Raw genomic sequence first — 12,114 nt, forward strand, 5'->3', positions numbered from 1 at the left:
GAGAGAGAGAGAGAGAGAGAGAGAGAGAGAGAGAAGTGTTCTGCTTAGTATTCCCCTCAATTTATAAACAGACTAGAAGGGCAGAAGGAGCAGAAAAAAGGGGTGGGTGGCCAGCATCACCCAAGACTGGTGTTCATGAATGTCCCCGTCCCTCCCACAGTAGATATACCTACGTCTCGCTTGCTGCTTTGAAGAAACAAAAAGAGCCGTTCCAAGCAGGCTCTAAAGTGACTCCCCAGGTCACCCAGCTGAAAAGTGGCAGAGCAATCAACATCCACAAACTCTGAGAAGATTTCTGTGAACTCCCTGAAAATTGGTTTTTTCAAAGATAACTGGATTTTGACAAATTCCCTACAGAATAAGGTAAGGGCTTCTGTCCAAGTGCGTTCATCATCTCATCTGGTTCCTGACCCTGAGGCCGCTGGCACACACAGACCTGCTTGTGAAAGTCTGCATAAAGAATTCATTGCAGTCGGGCTTCCCTGGTGGCGCAGTGGTTGAGAGTCCGCCTGCCGATGCAGGGGACACGGGTTCGTGCCCTGGTCCGCGGGGGATCCCACATGCCGCGGAGCGGCTGGGCCCGTGAGCCATGGCCGCTGAGCCTGCGCGTCCGGAGCCTGTGCTCCGCAACGGAAGAGGCTGCAACAGGGAGAGTCCCGCGTGCCAAAAAAAAAAAAGAAAGTGGTCAGAGTGGGCCTGTCTTAGTTGGGGTTCCCCTGAGATGAGGCTTTGGGTGCCGGTAGTTTTGGGGAGAGGCAATCTCAGGAAATGAAAATGAGGGAGAGGGGAGAGTGAAACAGGAAAGGGAGGAAGACTAGAGAGGGTGTGTTAATGAGTGGACATAGCCGGAGGCTCGTGCTCGGACCCTCTGAGCGGCTGTGTAGAATGCACCTCAGGGCTGTCCCACTGGAGGCTGGGGAGCCAGGGACACTTATCCACTGAGCCCTGTGCTCCCAATGGTTGAGGGGTGCCCTCAAGGTTGTACCTGTGTCCAGCTGAGTGGCCACCTGCAGCTCTGGGGAGAGCAGAGGGCATGGATGCTGCCCTTCAGGAAGCACCAGGCCTGGGACTGCCCGCCACTGTGGGGTGGAGGGGATGGGGGGTGGGCTCCCCAGGAATCAAATAGGAAATGGGGATGGTTAGAAAGCGTTAAACTTTCCACAGTTCTATCCTTCTGTAAGTGTTGATTTGGAAAGGACATTAAGCACAAAGAAGCAGGAAATTCACCTCTTCTCCTCCCACCTAGATACCGTGCGTGGAGCACAGCCTTGCAGCGTTATTTTTTATAGTGTGTGTCAATGCGGTCCCTGTACTTTGTGTCGTCTTTGTGTGTCCCCATGTAGCACGGGTGACGCCTCCCCTTGGAGCTGGTGCTAACAGCTCAGCTGTCCAGGGGAGGGGGATGGGCGGCCGCTGGCCCACTTCCAAGCCAGGCTTGGGAAGGAGTTTGAGGTCCAGATGGAACTCAGAGGGGAGGGTGGCCCCCCCACCCCATGGCACAGAGCGGATTTATCGCTGACACCGCCGCCTCTGTCCCAGCTATTAAACACGGTGCTGCCCAAGGGGCCAGCAGGGCCTTAAATCTCCGCCCTGGGGTCACTTCCATTTTCCTGCTCACTGAGCACGACCAAACTTTTGCTTCCTAAAGAAAAGTCTATCCTTTAAGGTTGTAAACACAGAAGTGTCCCAGCACCCGGATCCCCGCCACAGACAAGGCAGGGACTCCTCAAGGAGGTGGCTGGAGACACTCACTACCCCTCTCCTCCCGCCGCCAGCCTTGGCAGGTGGGCTTGGCATTCGGCTCTGGGCCCAGGTCCAGCTCTGCTGCCCCCGGCCAGCCCAGGCAAGCCCCTTCGCCTCTGGAGCCTCTGCTTCCTTGCCTGGAAAATGGGTACGTCACACCTGCTCCCCAGGACAATCTGAGGATCAAACAAGGACATGGGTGTGAAGCAGCTGCGACGGTGCCTGACATTGTTGGGACACCAAAACTGGGGGCCTCAAGAGCACACCCTGGACTTTTCGCCTCCTGCTGGGTCCCTCCCCTGGGCCCACCTCCCTACGTGGCCTACCTCCCTCCACCATCTGCTCGCGTCCTGTCTGCCCCCCCCGTCCACAATCCCACCCCCCCCCAACTCTGCTAACATGGAATCCTCTGGACACCTGGCTTTCACATGCTCTTCCAGCCCCTCCCTCGCCTCCCACTGTCTACCTGCGGATCTCAACTCCGAGGGAGTGAGCTGCACACCTGCTGCCCCACCACTGTCCACATTGCCTGCCACGGGAGTCCCACGAGGACAGCCCTTCTTCGAGACAGGCCCAGAGAGCTCGTGCTCCGAGCAAGGGTCAGGCGAATTGCAGGCAAATTGGACTACAAGGGCTCAGAAGCCCTGGTCCTCTGTGTCACATGGCACCTCTGGGGCAGCTGTCCCTGAAGCTCTGGGCAACCTCCACGCCCAGCCCTTTCCCCCTTAAACCCAAGGCTTGCTCCTGTTCAGGACCAACGTTCCCACGTAAGACAGCACGGGCTGTGGGTCAGCTGACCCGGGAGGTCAAAGCTCAGCTTCATTTTTCACCAGCTGTGTGACCCTGGGCAAGTCCCTAGGCCTCACTTTCCCCAGGAGGAATGTCACTAGCAGCCTAGCTGTCTAGTGTTCTTAGGAGGAAAAGATGCTGATAACAGAGCCTGGGACACGGTCTCATTATTAGAATTGTCACCATAGTGCTGACTTGTTGGGTGTGTCCTAGTGTCACTTTACAGCTCTTCTGTCACTAATCCTCACTCTGCAAGGCAGGTCCTGTTAGCCTTGTTTTACAGATGAGGAAACTAAGACCCAAAGGAGGAATTTACCCAGAATCCTAGCCCACACCTGCCTGGTCCCAAAGACTGTGCTCTTCAGAGCCGTTACCTCTTACATGCACATACCCTGTGCCAGATGTGTAAGCCCTTTATGTGTACATTATGACACGTATGGGCCTTACAACAGCCCTTCAAGGTAGGTACTATTATTATCATCATCACCGTTTCACAGATAAGGAGACAAAGGAACCGAGAGGTTAAGTTATCATACACAAGGTTACACAAGGTTAAGTAACATATACCAGCAGCAAGGCCAGAATTGGAACCCAGGCAGTTTGAGGCCAGAGCCTGTGCTCCTAACTGCTACCCTCTGTGTCTCTTCCCTGCTTTGCCTTCCTTTGTTACATGTGATCCTTCCAGCAACCCCTGAAGACAGGGAGTATTAACCCCATTTCACAGCTAAGGAAACTGAGGCTCTGACACACAGCAGGTGTGAAATTAAACCAGGAGACAATGCATTTCCAGCTGTGAAATAAAATGGCTCAGAACTTTCCTCAAATTCTTTCTCTATTATGACCTTCTGGAAAAGCTCTCACTGGGGGATGAGGCTGCAGTTACCTTAGTGACACTGTATTCCTTTCTTGTCCTCCAGGTCCATGCTCTAATGGCACGGCCCATTCTGCAGACTCTGGGCTTGCTGAAGCGCAATGGATGCCTTAAGGACGCTGTAGATCAGACACAAAATCAGACTGCAAAGCACCAAGAAACCCTTCACCCAGAATTCTGCTCAGCTCTGGGGCTTTGGAGAGTGGCTGGCCGTGTGCCTGGCTGTTTGCAGGAATTGCACCAAACACCTTGGGAATCCCTGGGGAGAGGACCTCCTGGCAGCAGACCAGCAAGACAAACACTGGGATGCATCTTGTCGGCTCCACGCCCACAAGGAAGGGAGACATCATTAATCGAGCAGTGTTCTTTCCCACAGAGGCAAGGTAGGGCCTCTGGATCCTTTGCAGAACAATGTTCTAGTCAGCACTTATTGATCAGAACTACATTTCTCAGCTTCCTTGCAGCTAAGAGTGGTATGTGATGTTTTAACCACTGAGCTATATATAAGCAGAAGCAGAGCAGGGTATTTCTGAGACATCCTTTTTTTTTTTTTTTTTTTTTTTTTTCGGTTCGCGGGGCTCTCACTATTGTGGCCTCTCCCCTTGCGGAGCACAGGCTCCGGACGCGCAGGCCCAGCGGCCGTGGCTCACGGGCCCAGCCGCTCCGCGGCACGTGGGATCCTCCCGGACCGGGGCACGAACCCGCGTCCCCTGCATCGGCAGGCGGACTCTCAACCACTGCGCCACCAGGTAAACCCCTGAGACATCCTTTTAAAGAGAGACAGTGTGCCCTCCAGCTCTTTTTCCATCCTACTTCCTGGAATGTAGGTGCCAAGGCTGGAGGTCTGGCAGCCATTTGAGACCATGAGGTACCTTAGAGAACAAAAATCACAAGCCGGGAAGGTAGAGCAGCAGGCAGGTGGAGCCTGAGGCACTGATCACCTCCTGGAGCCCTACAATATCCTTGGATTGCCTGTTTCCAGACTTCTCTTAAGTGAGAGAGAAATGAACCTCTACTCGATTTTAAGCCTATTATTAGGGATTTGGGGTTGCACACAATCAAACCTAATTCATACTGATATACCTCTAACCCTCAGTCATCCTCCAGGTGTACTTCTGGCATGCTCTCCAATTTGCAGGCCCCTGAATCTATCAAGCTGCTTTGCACCCCGAGCCAGTACCTGCTGCACGCCATTCTTCTGTCTGAAACACACTCCCCCCCTCCTCTAGTTGGCAAACTCCAACTCATCCTTCAAGACAGCTCAAGTGCTCCTCCTAGAGAAGCTGTCCTGGATTCCCAGGTCATAGTGCATCCACCTTCTGAGTTCTTATGATGCTCTGGGTCCCCTGCTCACCCTGTCCTGTAATTATCTATAGCTGTCTCGGGGGGCTCCTGGTAGCAAGGCAATGTCCAAGCGTCCCCATGGGCCCAGGCAAGGAAGCACAGTGAAAGGCTGTAGACAGAATGAACAGTGTCTGAATGAGTGCCTGGAGGGTCAGACAGGCTCTGCTACAGAAGCTCCAGCAGTGGCTCTAGCCAGGGAAGACTTCCTGGAGGAGGAGGCAGACAGTGGCACAGAGCATACCAGCTCAGGCTACTGGGCCAGGCTACTGCCTGTGGCACAGAAAGCAGACACCACAAACCCTCCAGAGATCTTTACATGTGGCTTAATGGAATGTCTCCAAGACAGTCTCTTAAGCGTCTCTGTGAGGTCATGGCCCCCAGCTGCTGCCAGGCCTGGATCACCGATTGGTAGTGATTGACAGGGCAGCTGCCTAAAGAATCTCCAAGGCCCCAGGTCAGGCGGGGGAGGGGTCAGGCATTGTTGGAAGCTGAGCCTACTCTGTGCTGGTGTCGTACAGCCATCTGGTTTGGGTCAGAGGTCTCCAGGGACAGGTTTGATTTATAGGCCGGTGCAGCCGCCCGGGGGGCATGGAGGGAGGGCACGGGGAGGCCAGGACGGGGCGGGGGGTGGGGAGGAGGAGGGAAGGGCCAGGCAGGGTCCCCCTCAGAGGCTGAGCGAGCACCGTGCTTCTGCTCTCAGCCTCGAGCACCTCAGGTTGCTTTTAATAGAGAAACATCGCAAAAGAAAGTATTGGAAGAGCCAAGAAGTCTTTACTGTGTGCCCACTGTCTACTCAGGGCTGTATCTCAGGCTGTTCCTATCTGGGAGAGGAAGGGAATCCACGTGAGCGCCATCCAGGGCAGCCCCCCTCCAGCGCTGAGCTGGGCTTGCCAAGCTGACAGGCTCCCTGACCCCTCTGTGCCCCCCTCCAGCACGGCCATCGTTAGCCGCCCTTTGCAGGTGATGACACCAAAGGGAAAGCACAGAGAGGCCGCAGCCCGGAACGGCAGAGCTAGGATTCAAACCCGGGCTTTCTGCCTGACCCCCAGAGGATTCCGGAGCTCAGACGAGGAGAGGTAAGCGGCGGGCCGGAGTCTAAGGAAGACGCGCCACGGAGAGAGGCGTCGGAGCGCTGGTCACTAAGAATGCGGTCGTGCCTTCAACTTTTCTGAGTTGTAAAGCCCTGCACCCCCTCTATCCACCCAAGTGCGCTCCAGCAGCACAGAGCAGAGCTGTCAGTATGGACTGAGGTCACTGGGGAGCCCTTTACAAACGAAGCTGGCATCTCTCTGAGCCTTGAGAAAGGATAGCTCTGGGCAGATGGAGACGGAGAAGATGGCATCCAGGCAGGAGGCACAGCACAGGCAAAAGCGGAGGTGAAATCTGCCCGGTGAGATGTGAATGCTGGCCTGAGCACTGGGGGCCCGCTCTTGGAACAGAAGTGCTAAGAAGCCGGCTCTGGTGAGGGAAGCCACATACGAGGTCCATCTCCTTGGGTCTGCCCTGAGAAAGGGGTGCAACTAAGAGCCCTCACTTCCCAGGGCAGAGTCAGCTGTGCTCTCAGAAGGTCGAGAACATGGAGCCCATGCGGGGCTGATGCCTTTCCCATGTCCTCTGCTGGACACGTTCTGGGATCAAGAGGCACCACCAGGGTCCTACCGGGGCTGGTGAGGGTGGGTAGCATGGGGACAGCAGTGACTGTCTCCTCAGAAACCACGGAGCACAGTTCCCCTGGGCCCCTCCACGTACCTGGCACCCCACCACTCCAGTTCCTTGGATATGTGAGGTGCCCCCACTGTCTAGTGAGGGCACCTGGGGCTCAGGGGGGTTCTGCGGCTGGCCCAGGTCACACAGCTCTGCAAAACCTGGCCCTAAGCCCACACCTAGAGAAGTTCAGATCATCACGCTGAGGCTAAACAACGAGAGCAGGGGGCATTTCAGGTGTGGAAACCTCACTGTGATCCGACGGAAGATACCGGAGGCAAGAAGGAGACTTTCAGGACATTTGAACCTGAAATGGGAATCAGACAGACTAGGGTCCACATTCCAGTTCTGACCCTGTAACCACTTGGCCTCTCACAGCCTCAGTTTCCCTATCCATGAAATGGGGATGTTAACGTGACTCACCAAAAAGGATTGAATGGAATTGCATATATATAAAGCATTTAGTGTGGGGCAGGGAAGTGCTTAGCAAACGGTTACTTTGACTTATCTTCACAGCCACTTCTGCGGGGAAGCCCACCAGCCAGCCATATGGCGGGACAGGTGGCTCTGGTGGGCTTCAACTCCCCTTTCCATGTTCTGTGTGTCTTGGTAGGGACTTCATGAAAAGCCTGAGCCAGTCCTGAGCCATGAACCCATCCAGGGCTGGGGTGCAGCAGGCAATCCATCATCCACAGTCACCCAGTCGAGTCACCTCCCGGCGAGGAATGCAGATGAAAGCCCATTTCATCATGAAACTAGACACCAGGCTACTTCCTGCCAAGTACACCCCTTGCGAGATGCCAGCAAAGCCCCGCTCTGGCCTTTGACCTCTGCCCTTGGTTTGTTTATACACGGCGGGGCTGGGGTCAGAAAATGACAACCAGACCCAGGCAGACACACACATGTGTCAGGGACAAGGAAAGTGTTGGACAACTCCCGGGGCATGAGCACACGCCGGCGAAGGGCCACCAGGTCAGGAGGAAGGAGGAAAGAGCCAGGGGCCCCGCATGGTGGCCACCAGTGGCATTCTGTGCAGCTGCAGTGGGACAGAATGGACGGAAGCCGCCTGCGTGCTCAGGGCTGCAGGGACGCGGGGAGAGCACACCCACCCCTTCTCCAAGGAGCCTACTGCCCAGATGGACAGACAGGACAGACACCCCAGAACCTTAAAATCACCACTGAGGGCAGCTACGATTACAAGTCAAAACGGACACTCAACCGGGCCTCGTGAAGCAGCCTCTACCGCGATCCGGGCCACCATTTACGAAGGGCTCTCAAGGGTCTGGTTCTATTTCATCTCCGTAACAAGCCTCTTTCTCATTCCTCCCCTTTCACCCACAAGGAGGTGGAGGCTCCGCGGGCTCAGGGATGCTCCCAGGGACACAGACTAGCGAGGGGTTTCCGCTGCTCCCCCAACCTGCGCTGGGTGTACCGGGACTCTTGCTTCTCTGGTGCAGCTGCCCCTCCTCCCCACCAGGGCTCCTGACCCCTGCTGTCCCCCAGGCCCTCCTCCTCGCATTCCTGGCATACCTCCTGTCCTTGCCCCCTCCTGGCTCTCCCCACCCAGTTCTCCAAGTATTCCTGGTAGTGTTGCTGCCCAACTCTCCCTGGGCAGGCATCTGTGCTGAACCTTCTTCCTGACCCACCATCCTGGAGCTGGGCCCTAGAATAACTCATGGGAGAGCTGAACCTCCTTGCAGCCCCAAATGGAAAGAGCCCCATGACGGAAACAGTGGCCAACGCCCTTTCCATGAGGCTCCCCAGTCCTCCCAGTGGCTCTAAAGCAGCACTGTCCACTAGAGTTTGGGGCGATGATGGAAATGTTCTACATCTGCCCTGTCCGATATGGTAGCCACCAGCCACATGTGGCTATGGAGTACTCGAATGTGGCTACTGCAACTGAAAAACTGGACTTTTTTTTTTTTTTTTGCGGTACGCAGGCCTCTCACTGCCGTGGCCTCTCCCGTCGCGGAGCACAGGCTCCGGACGCGCAGGCTCAGCGGCCATGGCTCACGGGCCCAGCCGCTCCGCGGCATGTGGGATCTTCCCGGACCGGGGCACGAACCCGTGTCCCCTGCATCGGCAGGCGGACTCTCAACCACTGCGCCACCAGGGAAGCCCGAAAAGCTGGATTTTTAATTTTATTTTCATTAAACTTAAATGTAAATAGCCACACGTGGCTAGTGGCTACTGTATTGCACAGCACAGATGTATAAAGTCTGTCATCCAAAAGATCAGACGAGCAGACAGCCTCTGGATGTTAGATACCAATGAATAATGGACTCTTCCAGGCTATCTTGTCTAATCCCTTCTTTCCTGTGATGGAGAAACAGAGGCACAGAGAGGGGAGTTGATTCACCCAAGGTCACACAGCCATTGCCAAGCTGGAGGGGCCCAGCCAGGTTTCCTGGCTCCTAGTGCAGTGCTCCTTCCAGGACCTATCCCCCCCACCTTTTCCAAGCACCTCCTGACAATTAGTACCTGTAAACCTGGGACATCTCTGCTTAGCCACCAGCACCCCCCTCACTACATGACCCTGCAACCCTACTCACTCCAGCAGCCTCCTTCCAGCCAGGCATCTCAAGGAGCTGACTTCCAGCCAGTGCTGCGTTGATGGCATGATCAACTGGGAAGCTTATAATACACACACACACTTTCCAGGGTCCATGGATTCAGAGACAGCCAGAACCTGTGTTTCTCCCACTCTCCCTGAGGGTCGCTGAGGTCCAGGCAAGTGTGCCAAGTGGCCAGCTCCAGGATTCCCCACAACTAAGGGAACCAGCAGGTGGGACCCGACCCAGAGGCACCAATCAGAGGGCTGGTGGGAACCTCTGTCTGCACCTGAGAAGCGCTGACCCATCAGAGACGCTCAGGACTTTAAACCAAGACCTGGGAAAATAACGTGTCAGCTAACAGGGAGGCGGAAGAGGTCAGGGACCAAGGAGGGGTCAGGGTCCTGGTGAGCTATCCCCAAGAGATACCCAAATTATGAGGGAATAGAGATGACATAGGAGAGGTGGGGCACAGGTGGACGGGAGGGGGTCTGGGGCAGACGTGCAGTGGAGGCAGCAGTGGGGTGCCTGAGAGCATCCCATTCCTGGACCCGCCCACTATACATGCAACCTTACGCCCACCCCTTCCCTCAGGCAACTTGGATCTCCTGGGGTCTGGATTTCCAAGGGAGCCTCAACTAAACGTCCCTCCCCTTTTCTCGATGCTTGGCCCCTGGGTGAGCTTTGTGAGTGGCCCCGGGCTGTGATTCTGGCCCCTCACCCCAGAGGGAGCCACCCTCAGGGAGAAGACCGGGATCCCACATGGCACCCCCAGCAGGGCCCAGACAACAAGCAGAGGGCTACTGTCTACCTCAGTAAGCACTAGGGCAAAACCGCCCTCACCCTGGGACACCATCGTGGATGCATTTTGAGGGAGAGACCTCAACAAATGGGACAAGATCTGGAATGCCGCTGTGGCTCCGAATGGATTGACTCAAATGGATCCAAATGGGTCGACGCTTCTACTTAAATGACTGCAAAGCCAGGACGACCATGTCTCTGCTGGCAGCTCTGGCCCTCAGTGCTCCCTGGTGAGGTCATGGGCCTTGGAGGTGTGAGAGATGGGGACCTCAGGTGCCTCGTCAAGTGGGGCCCCAGGGCCCCAGGATGGGGCAGCCTGTACCCGTTGGGGTTCCCAGCAGGCAGGTCACGAAGCGGGGCTTGCAGCTCTATTTATAGAAAGCAGCTGCGGAGGAGGAGGAAGAACTGGGGAGAACCGGCTCGGCAGTATTTTCCAAGCTCACCCTGTCTCGGCTTAATTTCATCCCAAGCAAATAAATCATTAAGGAGGCACCGAGTCCTGGGAGATCTGATGAAGAAGGGCCATTAAACGGCACAGCCTTAACTTGAATTATGGAAGGCCTCAGACAAGCAGCCTTATTAGTGTCTGGGTTAGGCCATAACTCATGCTAACCGCCCCCTGGTCTTAACCAAGTGAGGAGACGGGGAGAATCAGCCGGCTCCCTGGCCGCAGGCATAGCCCAGCAGGCTGTCTGCTCTCCCAGCAGTTTGAACGCCCTCCTGCAAATGTGCTTTGCTCTGTGCCTTGCCTTCCCGGCAACACCCACTCCCACGGGCAGGGGTGAGGACGGATGATCTGGCTGTGCGGTATTTAAGGGTGTTCACAGGCTGTGGCAGTGGGAGCCGCCGGCACCATTGCGTCGGGGAGCCCTTCTGCGGAGCACAGGAAAGCCGAGGCCTGGGACCACCCACAGAGCCACGGCAGACTCACATGACCCCGAGCGGCATGGAGGTGAGAGGCGTGGGTTCAAGGTTGCCGGATGGCTGCCTGCCAAGCTCCTGCCATGAGCGGGCTCTTCATCCCCCCTCAGCCTCAGTCTCCTCACGAGTGAAGTGAGAGCAGTGCCTTGTCATCCGTGGATGGAACGAGATAACACGCACAGAACGCTCACAGGCGTTTGCGCGGGGCTGTGGCAGTTTAAATCAGATGGCGCACGTGCCGTGCTGAGCTGCGCCTGGCCTCTCGTTAAGTGCTCACGCGATGACTGTTTAACACAGAGCTGTTTCTATTTGCGGTAATCCCTTCCCAAACGAAGTCGCCCTCGCGGGAAATTCATGGATAAGAGTATGGATTCACTTGGCGACGAGCCGTCGTGGAGGCCTTGCCCTATGCCCCCTCCCAGCGGCACCCACGCCAGTCCCACCGACGCCCATCGGCAGGGGTGAGAGCGAATGGTCTGGCTGTGCTGTATTTAAGGGTGTTTCCATGCAGTGGCAGTGGCTTCGGGAAACCCTTCTGCTGAACAGACTGCCCGATGCCTCAACAGGCTGCATCACCAACGTCGTCAGGAGCTTGTCAGGAATGCAGTCTGGGGCCCTACCCAGACCTGCTGCCTCAGAACCTGCTTTTAACAAGATCCCCGGCGGACGTGAGTGGCACGTGACAGTTTGAGGTGCGCAGCCGACTACGAGTCTGTGGCGAAGTCCCAGCATCACACCCACTGTACAGGACGGAGAAGTGAGGAAAACTATGCCCGGGTCATCCAGGTAGTAAATGGAGAGATCAGTTATGTCTGGTCCTGCCGGCGCTGAAACCCCCTAGTTCTGTGGTCTGAGCACGAGGAAGGTATCTGACATGTGGGAGGCACTGAGAGGCCACGGAGGGTCTTCCTATGTGTGGATGTGGGAGTGGGGAGCACCTATTCTAAATTCCACCCAAGCTCCAAAGGCCCTTCCACCCTCACCCATCATTCTCCCCCTGAACTCCTACGTCCTCCTTCACTTACGTCGGGCTTTTCAATATGGACTCATAAACTGCACTGAATGCTTACTCTCTTGTTTCTGGCAAGGTGCACTGTCAAGGAGGGATTGGAGGCCTGGGTTTTAGACTGGTTCTGCCGCTCATTAGCGGGTGACCTTGGGCCAGTCCTCCCAGCTCTCTAGTCCATTCAGCTCCCACCTGTAAAATGTGGGTCTTGCACAGGCTGCTGAATGGCCCGTTCCAGCCCTCAAGCCTGGGGCCAGTCTTCAAGCCCTGATAGTCCCAGAAAGCTGGAGACCGGCCGTCTCCTCCTCACTCCCTTTCCTGCATGGTCCAGTAGCAGCCAGCCCGCAGCCAGGCTGGAGACCGGCCGTCTCCTCCTCACTCCC

At 56.1% G+C, this 12,114-nt stretch overlaps 1 protein-coding gene across 1 annotated transcript in view; it reads right to left on the reverse strand.

The window, feature by feature from the left end:
* Positions 1-12,114, reverse strand: part of SPSB4 (splA/ryanodine receptor domain and SOCS box containing 4) — a 61,498-nt gene that overhangs the window by 41,240 nt on the left and 8,144 nt on the right. The window lies entirely within an intron of this gene.

The sequence above is a fragment of the Monodon monoceros genome, unplaced genomic scaffold, assembly GCF_005190385.1.
Source record: "Monodon monoceros isolate NGI ecotype Baffin Bay Population unplaced genomic scaffold, NGI_Narwhal_1 Super_Scaffold_11, whole genome shotgun sequence".
Taxonomy (NCBI): Eukaryota; Metazoa; Chordata; class Mammalia; order Artiodactyla; family Monodontidae; genus Monodon; species Monodon monoceros.